Source organism: Orcinus orca, chromosome 13 (genome assembly GCF_937001465.1).
Source record: "Orcinus orca chromosome 13, mOrcOrc1.1, whole genome shotgun sequence".
NCBI classification, from domain to species: Eukaryota; Metazoa; Chordata; class Mammalia; order Artiodactyla; family Delphinidae; genus Orcinus; species Orcinus orca.
This window is the reverse complement of record NC_064571.1, coordinates 2,280,162-2,296,758: the sequence shown is the minus strand read 5'-3', so window position 1 is coordinate 2,296,758 and position 16,597 is coordinate 2,280,162. Positions and strand designations below refer to the sequence as shown.

At 51.8% G+C, this 16,597-nt stretch overlaps 1 non-coding gene across 1 annotated transcript; it reads right to left on the bottom strand.

Moving 5' to 3' along the window:
* Positions 1-389: 389 nt before the first annotated feature.
* On the bottom strand, positions 390-496 carry LOC117195845 (U6 spliceosomal RNA). The gene has a single exon (XR_004475721.1). It is a non-coding gene; the product is annotated as a U6 spliceosomal RNA (small nuclear RNA).
* Positions 497-16,597: the final 16,101 nt, after the last annotated feature.

The following is a 16,597-nucleotide window of genomic DNA, read 5'->3' as shown; positions in this document are numbered from 1 at the left end:
GGTATTAATGAATTAAACGCAGGATCCCATAAATCCCGGGATCCATTCCCAGGGCGGGAGGTGCCCACGGAAAGACTGAAGGACAATGTGCACAGAGGTGGCCGCTCACCCCCCAGGGGTCCAGCCCATTCCAAGTAAGATCTGTTCCTTGTAAACCCTTTATTACGATTTAACAAAAGGGTCTGGATAAATTAAGCTTTGGTATCAAATTCTTTTCTGCAGCCGCTCTGAGCATTTTATTAACTGGTAAATAATGCTCTTCGTGTGTAGTGAATGGAATTTTTTTTAAACATCTTTATTGGAGCATAATTGCTTTACAATCGTGTGCTAGTTTCTGCTTTGTAACAAAGTGAATCAGCTCTACATACACATATAGCCCCACATCTCCTAAAAATAGGGAACACGTCACGCATTTGCGTGTCATCCTTGCGCGGGGGCCACGCTAATCTTGTCTGTATCGTTCCAACTTTAGTGCATGTGCTGCCGCAGCGAGCCCTGAACGGGGTATTTTTGATGCTGTCATTTATCTGGCAGTGGGAGAGGACAAAATCGTGGTTAGGAAAAAACTCCCCTAAGATCCCTGTCAGGGTTGGTTTTCTTCCCTCTACACTATTTCTTTGTGGTAAGAATATTGTTCCTCCTAATTTACTCTGTTCAGAAGCTCCAGGACCGAGGAAGAGGTAATTATCATCTGAGGGAAGAAGAATAAACACTTTGTGAGTCACTTGGAGATCCCCACGGGCACTTCCCCTGTGCACCGTGGACTCTGTTTTGTGTCCCTGGTCCCCCGAAAGCCTTTGGAGGATTCCTGCAGCCTTTGTGTTCTGCTCTGGCCTGGAGGTCACACGGATGCACACGGAACGCCTCCCTCTCTTTCCTAAGACCTCGTTCATGTCCTTTCTTCTCTTGCAGCCTCCCTGCCTCCATCGGAGAGAACTGAGGCCCCCTCCCAGCCAGGTGAGGCCCCCTCCACGTGCAAGGACCCCGCCAGGCACGTCTGCAGGGTCCCCCTCAGGTTACTTCTCACTGTGGGCAAAGCTTCCCTCCTGGAGACCCAGAAATCCCCTTCCCAGCCCCCATCCCTCTTTTTATGACCCTTCTTTCTGGGGTGGGGGAGAGCTGGGGTGGGGGGAGGAGTCAAGTGGGTGGGTCCAGGTTGCGTCTTTGAGAACAGGTGGCCAAATTTCACTGCGTGTTTCAGCGTGTGCTTTTAGAGAAAGGCCTGATCTCCTTTAGGCATGAGGGCCAAGAGGGCAAAGTTTACGGAAAGTGCAGAAACTCCATCCCGTCCACAGAAGCAGAGGCAGGGGAGCCTCAGAGAGCCGACAGGGGAAGTCTGTCTCCTGGCCTCACTCCCACCCAGGCCTCAGTGGCCCCGAAAGCTCTCCCTGTGCCCATACCAGGCTCTTGCAGCCACAGTGCTGACCACAGGGCGGGCCAGTGTTTCCCAGGGGGGCATATCTGCGTCCCCTGGAGGCTCGTCAGAGAATCCGGGATGTGGCCCAGGAATCTGCATGGCTAACAGGATCCCAAGTGATACGGATGCTGCAGGCCCAGGGGCCTCACTTGGAGAACCACTGGGATAGACAAGTGATGCATAAGCAGGTGAGCTAAAGGGCGGGGACGTTTGACCTGAACGTTGAATCGTTCAGTTGGTGGCAACACTCCGCTGGGGCTCTCCTGCTCTCCAGACTTTCTACCTGCATCTTCCTTTGTCAATAACCGAAGGATCTGAGATTTGTCTTACTTGCAAGCTAACCTGTTAGCCCCCAGATTCACAGATTCTGGCGGAAGTGAGATGCCGGGTCAGGAACATGGGATTGGTTCACACGTCACAGCCAAAGCAGCAGCTGAGCATCTGCATTGGTGCCAGGTCCCCAAGCGCCGCCGGGCTGTCCTCATCGCTCCAGTCTCTGCCTGCATCTCCACCTGGTGCTCTCCCCGGTGTCTGTGTGTTCACACGGACATCTTCTTATAAGGATGCCAGTCACTTGGGATCAGGATCCCAGTCTACTCTGCTACAACTTCATCTCAACTCGTTACATCTGCCCAGACCCTGTTTCCAAGCAAGGTCACATTCTGAGGTCCTGGGGACTAGAACTTCAATGTACCATTTTCTCTGGGGGGGAGACACAATTCACCTGATAACACCTGACAAAAAGGACTTAAAGGGGCTAACCCACTGACCATAGAACAGGTAGGTGATCCTGGGTCACCTGAGTGGGCCCAGTGTGATCACACGGCTCCTTAAAAGCGGAGGAGGGAAGGAACGAGTAGGTCAGAGAAGGTCTGACCATGTGAGCAGGTCTCAACCCGCCATCGCCGGCTTTGAAGAGGAAGACGGGGCCGCGAGCCGGGGCGTGTGAATGCTTCCTAGATGCTGGAAAAGGCGTGGACGTGGATGCCCCTTTAGACCTCCAGAGAGGAACACAGACCCGTTGACGCCTTGATTTTAGTCCAGTGAGACCCAGGTTGGACTCCTAACCTACAGAAATGCGACGTAATACATCCGTGTTGTTTCAGGCCACGATGTGCGTGGTGAGGTGTCCAAGCAGTGAGAGGCAGGAACAGAGCCACCAAGCCGGGTACGTGGGACACAGCACGACTTCATTGCCGGGGCTACATTTCCTTCATTGTCTTGTTAAGGTATTTCCCATGGTCACTGTTTGCCATTTTAAATCCCATGACTGCCTGTGTACGATTGTTTCTGAATCCCGGAAAGAAGGGCTTTTGCTCAGAGAACCAGTTTCTCTGTGCAGCCTTCTTTCTGCCCCACTTAGACTTCTGCATTTCCCCAGCACCCCTTCCAGGGGACTGACTTCACAATGTCACTTTGTATTAGGCTTTGCTTTGCTATTCAATTAAAATCTTCTGTTGGTGGAAGATAGAAGTCTTGCTTGTTTGTTGAGCATCTATTTATCTAGCTTGAAGCCGCCGTGTTTGTATAACAGGAGCTCAGGAGATGAATTAATATTTCTGATGAGTCAACGCGCTGCTCCTCTGTGTGCGGAATGACTAAGAAAGTTTGAGTTGTTTGCAAATGACCACTGCTCTGGCCACTTACTTTCTATATCAGAAGTGCTCTTATTCGCCCCGCATTCTCTAAAGTGTGGAGTCTTATACCTGTTACACTCTTGCTAAATAATGGTAAATTATCCTTATGCAGACAGTTGCTTTCTTTTTTCTGGCTGCGTTGGGTCTTCACTGCTGCGTGCAGGCTCTCTATAGTTGCGGCGAGCAGGGGCTACTCTTCGTTGCGGTGCGTGGGCTTCTCATTGCGGTGGCTTCTCTTGTTGCAGAGCACGGGCTCTAGGCACACGGGCTTCGGTACTTGTGGCGCACGGGCTCAGTAGTTGTGGCACGTGGGCTCAGTAGTTGTGGCTCACGAGCTTAGTTGCTCCACGGCCTGTGGGATCTTCCCGGACCAGGGCTCGAACTCGTGTCCCCCGCGTTGGCAGGAGGATTCTTAACCACTGCGACGCCAGGGAAGTCCGATAGCTGTTTTCTTGAGATGTCTTTTCATGTTCTGGCGGGTTTAATTTCCTGAATCCCTGTATTGTTTTCTGTTCTCCTGGCATCTCTTCAGTCCTCACCTCATCGTTCTGTAACTAAGCTCCCTGAACCAGATCAGAGTCCTCCAGGTGTCGTCTCCTCCGAATCTCTGAGCGATGAGGTCATGCTTCTCTTCATAATGATATCTTGTTCTTACCTGGCACACACAGTCTCTTCCAAAAGCTGAGCCAAAGTAGGTTACCAGCTTCTTCAGAAAACAGAGAACTGCCAGTCAAGTGGGCCCATATCTTTTCAAGAAACTCACTTCATAGCGAGTGTACTTCATAGTGTTTCTGACAGAAGCCAATAATATGACCTTGGAAGTTTAGAGTTCCTTTACTCTTGGGTCTCAAAATACAGGGGGAAACTTGAGTTTACAATATCCCCAGGGAAACAGCACCCCTGCTTTTGAATGTGACCTATTTAATTTAAGTGTAAGGTAGGATGCTCTGAGGAAAAGTCCCCCCCAGAGGGCGGGGCTTTTGAAAGAGTATCTGTAGTGACATTAGCCAAAGCGTGCTTGGGAATATGGCCATTAGAATGCCATTTTTCCCCTATAAGATTCAAGTAATTCCTGGCAGATATCAGATGGTGAGAGTTTCCTGAGCTCAGCACTTAACACGACTCAGAAATGTGCAGACGAATGGCCTCAAGGGTGCCTGAAGGCGGAGGACTCGGGTTTGCGCAGATGTTACCAGCAAATGCTGAGGTGTCTGAGCTCAGCCTGGAGTGGATTGCACTAAACCGCTAAGGCTGGGACGTTGTGAGAAAATTCCTGCCGTCAGCTCTCGCAGAAATGAAGGTGGGCTGTCTCTCATCTGGGTGTGGAGGCCGCCTGGCTGTTGACTAATGCGTCCAACACAATCCAGACAGCTCCAGAGATCTAAAAACACCAGTTTCAGGGCTCCCTTCTTTGTCCTGCAGACACATGCATGTGCCTTTTAACTCACCAAAGTCTTTCAAAGAAGTGCTTAGTATGATGAAAGACATCCCACTTGTTGGGCACTTGGGAATGCCTATCCGTGCTGGACCAGTCCACCTGCCATAGGCTAAGGTGATATTTCGTCTGAAAATGGCTCAGGCAAGACTAGATTTAGCCCTTATTTCTTGGATATTCAGGTACCTTTGCGTGACAAACTGCTGAGAGCCACAACTACTGAAGCCCTCATGCCTAGAGCCCGTGCTCCGCAGCAAGAGAAGCCACCACAATGAGAAGCCTGCACACAGCAACGAAGACCCAACACAGCCAAAAATAAATAACATTAAAAAAAAAAGGAAAAAAAGAAAAAGCAATCATCGTACACTGTGACTCAGCTGTGAACCACATTTATGCTCATCATTCTGTAAACACTGGAGTGCTGTAGCCAAACTATGTGGAAACCTTATTGATGCTGAGAGGACGGAAAGCCGGGAAATGTGTGTGAATGAAGTGGGGCACAGCGGGGGGTTGCTGTATGAGGACAGACTCTACTTCTCGGGCAGGGAAGCCTGGAGGCAGCGCCTGAAATGGGAGACTCCGGAAAGAGGAGCAGAAACGTGTTGTCCGGAGACGGGAAAGGAGATACCAGAGAACGTGCTCAACCGCTGCAGGTGGGCTGCCTTCTGGAGCAGAAAATGCTCGGGAGTCTCTGCTGCTTTTCATAAAAAGCCTGTAGAACGATGTGACTTTAAAATATGTGCATATGTAACTGGGATGGAAAAACCCCACGCGGCTAAATGAGGAAAGAAAGAAGACACTGCTCTCCAAGCCCAGTCGGGAACCAGGGTGAGGACTGAGACAGGGCAGGTGACGCAGGTGACGCAGGTGCGGGCGCCCCGGCTACAGGGCTGGGGGCGAGCGAATCTTCCAGGGCGCCTCCCTCCTCCCAAGATGAGTAGACCTCACTTTGCGGAACTTGACATTCCTGTGGGAAACAACTGCTCTCTAATCACACGACTGCTCTATCGTTGCCAAAACAATAAATACATAAATAGAAACGTAGGGGCGTGTTCCTAGGGTAGGACATATGGATAATAATTTGAGTTAATGAATAAAGATTCCAGTGTTAGCCTGGGCATCATGAGAATTAATCACAAATTTTTTTTAAAAATTATTTATTTATTTATTATTTATTTATTAGTATTTTGTTTTATTTTATTTTATTTTTGGCTGCTTTGGGTCTTCGTTGCTGCACGCGGGCTTTCTCTAGTTGCGGCGAGCAGGGGCTACTCTTGGTTGCGGTGCACGGGCTTCTCATTGCGGTGGCTTCTCTTGTTGCAGAGCACGGGCTCTAGGCGTGCAGGCTTCAGTAGTTGTGGCTCGCGGGCTCAGTAGTTGTGGCGCACAGGCTTAGTTGCTCCACGGCATGTGGGATCTTCCTGTACCAGGGCTCGAACCCGTGTCCCCTTCGTTGGCAGGTGGATTCTTAACCACTGTGCCACGAGGGAAGTCCCAATCGCAAATTTGATGAAAGAGATTCGAGTTCATTAAAAGTTAAGTGTTCTCCTTCCTCAGGATGCTGATCTCGGTTAGTGAAATGAGGGTCTCCCGAGCTGCCCGGGGTCCCTGGGCTGAGGCTAAAGCAGATTCGGTACCATCTCACTTGCCTGTGCTCCCGGCCGCCCTGAGAGTCAAGCTCAGTTTCCAGGACGAAATCTCTTTAGTCCTCACCACTCCCCCTCAGGCCGGCTGCGTGCTCTGAATGCCGTGAATTTTTAATTAAGCTGGAGTTGATGTATACGCAGTTCCATATTCCCTGAGACCCACATGGCTTTTCTGCCTCTTTGGATGGCCTTTTCCAACAAGGCCTGCGGTAAAGCTCTCTGAGAGATGAAAGCACACAGAGCGCTCTGGGTAGGAGAATGGAAATAGGTGACTATCATAGTCAATGTTAACAGGAACAGGCGCTCTGGAGAAAGCCAGGAGCTAGTATTTGCTGGTTATTTCCACGCGCCCCACTGCGGCCTCATTTTTCTGCTTCCCCTGCCCTTCGTACCCCAGGACCTAAGCATTCCGGGCTGCTTCGTTTGGCCCCCCGGCCCCTTGAGCTATGATTAGGCGCTGGGGTCAGCAGGGGAGGACGGGTGGGCAGTGGCCACGGGTCTCTGGTGGGAGCCCTTGCTCTGGCCCCAAGCTCTCTCTGGTTCCCACTCCCCGCTCCGTCCTCTGACCCATCAGTTCCTGCTGACATCAGTCCCCACGGCTGTTGTTTCCATGAACCCCTTCCACGCCCTCCGAATAGCTGCTTAATTAAACTCACTTCAATTAGACATTCTGACTGTGTCAGCTGCTTTCCGCCGAGACGCTGACTGGTAAGAGTCTGGTTTTTAGTGCTGTCATCTGTCTCCCGGTCTTTCCACCAACTTAGGAGTCCCCGAGAGCAATGGCTCTGACTCTCTCTTCTATGTGTCCCAGAATCTAGAACTTGGCCTGGTATCCAGGGGCATTCCATGTATGCTTGACGCATGAAACATGCACCCATTAGGCGGTGTCTGTATGTGGTGCTGAATTTCAGAGAAAAACTGACGTTATTTAACACATGCAGACAAGGAGACAAGAGTGGAAGAAACATATTCAGGAAGAAACGTATTCCACTGTCGCTGTTTCACAGTCACTAATTGTTTAGGTCAAGCCCCCTCCCACACCCGATGCAAATGTCAAGACTATAGGCCTCCAGGGGACTTCCCTGGTGGTCCAGTGGTAAAGAAATCGCCTTCCAATGCAGGGGACGTGGGTTCCTCCCTGGTCGGGGAGCTAAGATCCCACATGCTGCGGGGTAACTAAGCGCGCCGGGGTAACTAAGCCCACGCGCCACAAAGAAGACCCAGCGCAGCCCCAAAAAAACGACTATGGGCCTCCAAACCTGACTCTTTCATCTGAAGATATTGGATAAAGGTGTGAAATAGAAGCCGAGACACACAGAACCTGGGGGGGGGTTTGGACAGCAAGTCCACATTCTGGATGCTTCCGGTCATTCACAGGATGTTCCATTTCCAGGGGCTTAAACAATAAAGCTCGTTATTATCTCACGTAAAACTTTTGGAGGCTCAGGGTCCTCCTCTGACTCCTCGTGAGGTTGGCGGTTGTCCTTGCCACCCTCCTGCCCCCTTCTGAGGCCACAACATGGCAGCAGTCTTCTCAGGGAGGCCTTCAGCTGATGGGCCCTCCTGTCCATTAGCCTTGGGGCTCTCAGTCCCATGATCTGGCTGCAGGAGAGGATGGGGAATGAATGTCTGGGGTTTTCAGCCTCCACGATGGGAAGCGACCTCTACCAGCAAGAGGAACAGGCTGTTGGATAAACACCCAAGAGTGTCCGTGACGCAAACGAAAGAGGCAGAAGAGGACAGAGGCCAGGTTCTCTGAGGGGTCCACACACACTTCACTGAGAAAATTAGTTTATAGACATACCTACGTCCATTCTTCACGTGGGTTGATGTCTTTGAACAGAGGAGCTCTGGGGGCAGAAACCAGGCTGACTTCAGTCTGTCCCTCCGTGAGATGCTGCTTCTCAGAGAAGCACAGGTGACAAGTAGATGTTTCTGAGGGCTTTGCGAGATGCACAGATGGAAGCCATCACGAGCACTGAACACACGCGCACACCTTGGTACCTGACGCACGTCTCCCTTTGTTCCCAGTCGTATCTCATGGTTTGTTGAACTTACTTGCATTTTATAATAAAGGCATCTGACACAGCAGAAGAGTTAATATTTGTCAGCAATTCTGCTGTAGGTCCTTTTTTGCCAAAGAGCTGCTTAAGCCATAAAAGGTGTCTCTGGGTTAAAGCTTAGGGTAGAATCTCATAAAAAGTAAGGCTCTAGTTTCCTTTCAATCGATGGAAAGATACAAACTTTAAAAAATGTTTGAAAGAGGAGAGGAGGAGAGGACAAACATTTATCAAGTTCCTTCTGTAGGCTACCTATTTTGCATGTAACGTCGTGACCCCCGTGTGTGGGGTGTGTGGGGTGTGTATGTGCGTAGCGTGTGTGTGGGGGGTGTGGGGAGTGTGTACATGGGGGTGTGCGGTAGGGGGGGTGTGTATGTGGGAGGATACAAAATGCCTTTGCACAGTGAGGGAGCCGACAGTCAGGACAGTTTACACAGGTCATTTGTGGTAGCGCCCAGATTCAAAACCAAGTTGATGCCCGGTTTTTGACCACTCCCCTCCCTCTGCTCCCTAGTGTGGACAGTTCAATGACCGTGTGGCATTCATCAAAGAAATTTTCTTTTTTTTTTAAAATAAATTTATTTTACTTTTGGCTGTGCTGGGTCTTCGTTGCTTCTCGTGGGCTTTCTCTAGCTGCAGCGAGCAACTACTCTTTGTTGCGGTGCGCGGGCTTCTCATTGCGGTGGCTTCTCTTGTTGTGAAGCACGGGCTCTAGGCACGCAGGCTTCAGTATTTGTGGCACGCGTGCTCAGCAGTTGTGGCTCGTGGGCTCTACAGCGCAGGCTCATTAGTTGTGGTGCACGGGCTTAGTTGCTCCACACCATGTGGCATCTTCCCGGACCAGGGCTCGAACCTGTGTCCCCTGCATTGGCAGGCGGACTCTTAACCACTGCGCCACCAGGGAAGCCCCATCAAAGAAATTTTGAGTCCCTTATAAACCTGAGTTGAAGGGTAGAAGGTGAATGTGTAAGTTTGCTATGGCTGCTGTAACAAAGTACCGTAAAGTTGGTGCTGTAAACAGCAGAAATGTGTCCTCTCTTAGTTCTGGAGACCAGATGTCTGGGATCCAGGTTTGGGCAGGGTTGGTTCCCAGGGAAGGATCTGTTCCAGGCCTTTTCCCAGCATCGGGTGACTGCCAGCATCCTTGGGGTCCCTTGGCTTGTGGACACATCACTGCAATCTGGTCTCCACCTTCACAGGGCCTTCTCCTCTCTGAGCATCCTCACCTCTTTGAAGGACACGGGTCACCAGACTTAGGGCCCACCCGAATCTAGTGTGACCCATCTTAGCTACACTAATTACATCTACAAAGGCCCTGTTTCTGAATAAAAGCACATTCTAAGGTTCTGGGTGGACATGAATGTGGGGGACACAGTTCAACCCGGTGCGGTGAGGCTGAGCCCCTGACAGATGGAAGAGTCCGACTTCACGCCCGGAGCTGCCCGCTGGTGCGCGAACAGCTGGCAAAGGACGGGGGTCCATGCTTCCCGTTCTTTCAACAGACACTGGTGAGCACCTGCAAGGGGCTCTGAGCCCTGGGACAGAGTGAACCACACAGAAGGGGGCCTGTCTCCCGCTTCCTTACCTGTTCTGTGCTTTGTTCCCCCCTCTGGGGCTCCCAGGGCAGGCGGCTGGAGCTGATGTCCCCGAAGGACCCTCACCCCTCGCGCGGGCTCACGGGGAGCCAATCGTCAGCGTTGTGAGCACCCACGGCCCCCTCACCTGTCACACCACATCTCCGTGCATCACCCCGTGGAGTTCTCTCTAAAATACCTGGATGTGGTGTCACTGTGTGTGTCCTACTGATGGAAAGAGAGAGTAATGAATGGAACACAGATCCTCTCATTCCCAAAACTTTGGGTTTTTTTCCTCAACGTCTTTGCAGCCAGACAGGTAATGAAAAGGTATAAAATAACCCTCGGACAACGGGGCACCGCGGGGACTGTGGTGAACTGGGTACTGCAGATATTAAATACAGACTCAAGTCTGACTTTTAAAAACTGCTCTGTGGACGTAGCTAAGATGATAAAAGCTTGTGTCCTCTGACTCAGCAATGCCACTTGTAGGAATTTATCCTACAGATGTGCTCGCACATGGGGGAAACCACCCAGTTGTCATCAATCAGAGACTGGTTGAATAAATGTTTGCATATGTGTATAAAGGCTTAGCATGCAGCTATTTAAAATGAATCAGTGTTGGGCTTCCCTGGTGGCGCAGTGGTTGAGAGTCCACCTGCCGATGCAGGGGACGTGGGTTCGTGCCCCGGTCCGGGAAGATCCCACATGCCGTGGAGCGGCTGGGCCCGTGAGCCATGGCCACTGATCCTGCATGTCTGGAGCCTGTGCTCTGCAACGGGAGAGGCCACAACAGTGAGAGGCCCGTGTACCGCAAAAAAAAAAAAAAAAAAAAAAAAAAAGACACAGTGTTTTGTTTTGTTTCGTTTTGTTTTAAAAAAAACAACCTGATTAAAAATGGACAGAAGAACCAAACAGACATTTCTCCAAAGAAAACATACAGATGGCCAACAGGCACATGGAGAGATGCTCAACATCACTACCTATTAGAGAAATGCACATTAAAACCACAATGAGGTATCACCTCGTACCTGTCAGAATAGACATTATCAAAAAGAGTACAAATAACAAATGTTAGCGAGGATGTGGAGAAAACAGTCCTCACACACTGTTGGTGGGATGTAAATTGATACAGTCACTATGGAGAACAGTGGAGGTTCCTCAACAAACTAAAAAGAGAGCTACCATATGACCCAGCAATCCCATTCCTGGGCCTATATCCAGAGAAAACATCTGAAAAGATACATGCACCCCTATGTTCATAGCAGCACTATTTACAATAGCCAAGACAGGGAGGCGGCCTTAGTGTCCATTGCCAGAGGAATGGATAAAGAAGATGTGGTACATATACACAATGGAATATTACTCAGCCATGAAAAAGAACGAAATAATGCCATTTGCAGCAACATGGATGGACTTGGAAGGTATCATGCTTAGTGAAGTAAGCCAGAGAAATACAAATGCTGTATGATCTCACTTACATGTGGCATCTAAAAATGAAACAGACTAGTGAATACAACAAAAAAGAAACAGGCTCAAGGACGTAGAGAACAAACTAGCGTTTACCAGTGGGGAAAGGCAAGGGGGAAGGGCAAGATGGGAATAGGAGATTAAGAGATACAAACTATTAGGCATAGAATAAATAAGCTATAAGAATATGTTGCACAGCACTGGGAATATAGCCAATATTTTATGATAACTGTAAATGGAGTATAATGTTTATAAATTGTGAATCGCTATGTTGTACACCTGTAACTTTATAATGTTATGAAACAATTAAATTAAATTAAATTAAAATGACAGTTTTAAAATGTACTAATATGACTCTAGCTCCACGATAGACAACAAAGTGAAGGAAGCATTTGTGCAGAACTGTACATACTTGCCTGCACATTCATGGGATATGCAAGGAACTGGTCATTGATTGCCTCCTGAGAGAGATTCTTCTTGACAAATACCCTTTTGTTATGCTTTGGTTTTTGAACCACGTGAATGCATTTCCTATTTTCAATAATTAACTAACGTACTGTGCAGGTCAAATGAAACCCAGGGAGCGTCCGTTCTGGGAGCCCTTCCCGGGGATCCGGGCTGTGTCGGAGCCACCGATCAATCTTCTACCGTGTGCCTCATCCTCGCCTGGCGTGGAACTGGGCTCGTTAGATATGTAGTTTGTTGACCCAAATCATTTCATTCTTTTTGCTTTGCGGGTCAGTACTTGAGGTTGTTCTGGCCCGAGACAGGATTCGTTATCTGCTGAGCTGCTGTCCTCCTGGACTCCTCGTGAATGGCCTCCCCCCAACCCCAGCCGTCCAGTTTCCTCTCTCTGCTCTGGTTGCCGCCCCCAGCCCTGCACGCCCATACACGTTCCTTCTCTGTCGCTGAGACTGACCAGCCCACTTTCTAACGCCTCTGACACCCTTCCTCCACCCTAGACGAGGGTCTTCTTAACCTGGAATTGATGCTGCTGCATTTCTACCCCCTTCCACCAGGGTTATCCAAAGACACAAATCGTATCCTGTCATTTCCTTGTTTAAAAAACCCTTTGGTTCCCAACAAGGGTTCAACCTCCTCACATGGCACACGGGACCTCTCACCTCTGGCCCTCCCGGCCCTCCTTCCACGCCTCCATCCTAAATGGTCTCCTCCACCTTTGGGGTCCATCAGGCAGGGGCAGATCCAGCTTTTATGGGGCTGGAAACTTACACAACTGGGGCAGGGGAGGGCTTCTTTAAGAAAATAAATACAAAACTTCTAATGGAAAAAATCCCACATGAGCATGAATGTTTACTTACAGCAATTAAGAATTAAAACAAGTTACACATTTAAAAAGCCTTGGAATATCCGGAAAACAAGATGATGCTTTTGTTAATTAACTATGTGACAAACTTTTGTGCCTTACGCTTTGAGAGCCTTGTGATACGGCGCCGGCTCTATTGCATTTTCTATAAAGGGGACAGAAGAGAATGCCTCTTTCCTCCAGCGTGGTGGATTGAAAATGCCTTTCACTGTTGGTAATCAAGTGAAGTTCCATTTTCACAACTCACGATCAGCCCGGCCGCGCTAAGAAGCAATCGTTGCACTGAAATGCCTCAAGCCTGTGGCCTCACACCCAGACGCTCTTGCTGCGACAGGTCTGGGCTCGACAGACACAGGGATTCTGGTCTATTCAATTTGGGGCGATTTCCATGAAAAATGGAAAGGATGGTAGGATGCTGTGTAACAGCAGAGGCTGCTTTAGTTCCAGGTGGTCAGTATCACACCGTCCTTGACGTGGCCAGTTATGGGCTGGGGGGAAGGGCAGACTCCCCGGAGGCATCAGCTGGGAGGCCGAGGGCAGACGCAGGCCAGGTCCAGCCCTGCTGCAGATCCCACGTCCCCAGAGGGACACAGCAGACAGCAGACAAGCGGCTGGTGGAGGCCCCTGGACTGGAGAAGGCGGCCTCATGGGAAAGTAGCGTGACTCCAGGCAAGTGTGTCAATTGCTGGAGCCTCTGATCTCTGACCTTGTGTAGAAAGGAGAGGGGACCACTTGCCTGCCTGTATTCAAGGACAGAGCAGACGCGCAGACCTGGCCCTTCTCCTCCCCCATCCCCCATAGCTGGGGAATCACAGGGACAAGTGATCCCGTGGGCTGTGCTCACCACAGTACCAGGAATATCACTCCAGGGCAAGCTCCTCTGCACTCTTCCCAGGGTTTGGGTGCATCCCAAAGGAGAGAAGCCCTCCAGCCTGGCTGACTGGGGGGAATCCTGAACACCCTCCCGGAACGGAAGAGCTGGCGGGGCCTTCCTTGTACAGAATCTGGTACCACAAATGGGGCCCCTCAGGGCTCTTCCCTTTAAACCCTCCACTACATCCCTCTCTCGACTCCAAAATCACATATCTGTTGTTAAAAGCCATCTTGAGAGATTAGTCCAGCTCCTCTGTGTTTCAGGTGAAAAAACTAACCTGTACCCACAAGCCAAAAGTAACTGCTGAGTCTCATTTCTATGGGACATTGTGCTTGTTTAGGGATAAGTATGACTTACTACGCAAACCAATGAGTTTTAAGTTTTCCACATAATATGCATTTAATGGGAAACTTCTAGAGAAATGTCCAAGCCCAGCAGACAGCTTGAGCCCATCAGGACCTCAAGCAGGTCATCAAGGGGCTCCTTGGCTTTGTGAGGGCAGCAGCAGTCCCAACACCTTGGGGATCGCCCAGGTTCCCCCAGCAGAGCGGTCACACTGTCCACCTGCTGTGACGCACCCTGGAAAGGAACCGGAGCCTAGGATCTGAACAAAGTCATCAATTCCAGGAAAGATAATAAGAAAAGAGAAATGATTGTGGTGAGGGACCAGAACCCCCTGGTGCCCCTGTGCAGGGGGTGTTCTGGCTGGGCCTTGGTGGCATCACTGCCGAGGCCTCTGTCTGGCGCCCTTGTGAGAGGATGGGCAAGGAGACCTCAGAAGGGTCCCCATGGGGTCTCCTGCTCTCCGAGCAGTCCCCGGAGCTGGGGGCACCGGGGAGCTGGCTACACAAAGGCCGCTTGTGGGAACCTTGGGTGAAACACAACCCCCAGATTCTTTAGGGCCCGAGGCCTTGGGCCGCTTTGCTGGACAGGCCGGCCCAGCGGGAGGAGTCGGAGGTCAGGCGCCTGGTCCCCGGAGGTGATGGCTCTGGCCCTGGTGTGTGGAGACGGTAGAACGATGCCAGGCGAGTGCTGGCTGGTGTGACCGGCCGTCTGCCAGGACAGAGTCCTCCTGGGAAGGCAGGTCTGGGAGGAGGTGACAGCCAGCCTCTCCCCTTGGCCGTGCCCACCTGCCTGCCCTGCCCTGCCCCCTGGGAGTAAGCCGACACCTTTCGAAGGCAGAGGGCTGTGCTCTCACTGCTTCCTGCCCACCTTTGCTTCTGAAGCAGGTAAAACAGAGGTTGCACCAGCGTCCCTCTCCACCCACCCAGCTCCACCCCGTGCAAGGCCTGGCAGAAGGGACCGGAACTGTGAAATGGGGCAGCAGGGGGTCTAGTGGGATGTGAAATACTGAACACCCGCCGTGTTCTCTCTTGGGGATCTTACAGGGGTCACAGATGTAACAATAGCAGCTCGAGGCAGCAAGGCGGAGGGTTGCCTGAGTGATGGAATGAACCTCCCTCCTCGTCCCCAGAGCCTCTCTGCCCTAAGAACTCCCGGATGTGCCAGGGCAGCTTGGCCTCCTGCACAGCGCCGGATGGGGGGCCGTCACCTGCACACGAGAAAGGCCGGTGGGACTGGCCGTATGGTCCTGGGCGAGTCTCGGCTTATTTCTTCTGCAATAGGCAGATGGGGTGACTCCACAGGGAGCCCCCGATAGGTGCACTACTCTCCCGGTGGACAAGCGAGCACAGATCCTTCTCACCCTGACAACCACGGGGCACCCCGTGTGCTCAGCCCCCTGACACCTCAGCTCCCTCATCCATCAAACCACAGCGTGATGCGCTCGGGCTTTCCAGCTCCGAGGTTCCAGGAAGTTGTAATGAGATGATGTGCACGGAAGCTATAAAACCCTATGTGTCTGCAAGGCATCATGATGCAATTACTACCTCTGGCCACAAGGATTGCATAGAGGAAGTGGAATCTGGACTTGGCCTCGAAGGAAGGGCAGGGCTTGGATGGACCACACAGTGTGTCCAGGGCCTGATAGATGAGCTGGAGAAACAGCAGGAAGCAGAGGCGAAGCCAAGGCTCTCTCTAGGGGAGGAGTGACGGCCTCTAGGTGGTCGTGCCGTGGAGGTTCTCGGACGCCTCTGGAGCTGCCTCCGGGGCCCTGGCTGAAGCCACAGGGGCCACGCTCCCCCTTGGCCACGCCCTGGAGCGTAGCAGCTTGTTGTCGTGAAGGGAACTAGGAGGCAGACTGAGGTCCAGCACCAATGCCCTCCAGAAAGGAGCCCGTAAAGAGATTGTGATGTGTTGGTTGGACGTGCTGGAAACGCTTAACCTCACGTCTCACGCTCACCGTGCGTGGCAGAAGCTCCCTCTTCCTGGGCGCTGGAAACCACTTCCCTGAGCCGTGAGCAGCCCTGGCAGAAATGACCACTTTGAGGAAAGTCCGTTAAGTGCGTGGCACGAGGCTCCGAGAAGTTCCCAGGCCTGGCTGGCGTTGAGGAAGGCATCCGTGGCGTCGCGGACGCTGCATTTTGAGTTGTCGCTGCCGGGGAAGGCTGTCTCGGTGCGGAGGCGCTCATGCTTAGTGACCGTCCTCAGACTCTCCTCCAGACAGTCCCTGGGTGCCTCAGCTATGGTGCTGCTGCTGCTAAAATGAAGCGTTGTGACGATTTTGTGTGTGTGGGCGTGTGGGGATGGTCTGCAAGGATGTCGAGCTTGTTCTTGCGGAGCTGGTTTACCTAAGGAAGGTGACAGAGCGCCACAGAAGCCAAGCACTCTGTGCACTTGCTCCTTGGGGAGGAGGGGTAGTGGCCGTGCTCGCGTGAGCCTGCCGGTCTCAGGCGGTGTGCACGCGTTGCACACCGACCCCTGGGGGCACGGGCTCCAGGTCACCGTCCCGGGAGTGGAGAGGGCGCCCCAGCCCTGGGATGTGGGTGCCTTGTCTCCTGGCATCACTGCTGTGCTTCCCGAGCCGTCTTATGCCCCCGGTCACGGTCATCAGCCTCCCGGGCTGCGGATGTTGTCCTGAGGGGACACACACGGGTTCAGCCAATGGGGAGGGAAAGGCAGGATGTAACGGCCCATCCTATTCAGGTCACTTCCCCCCGATGTCAGCTGACAGGTGGAGCTGGTCACGGGCAGAGCGGCCACTGGTCCCGGGGGTAACACCCGGGAGGGGAGAGGGTGGGTGGTTCAAGTCAGCAGG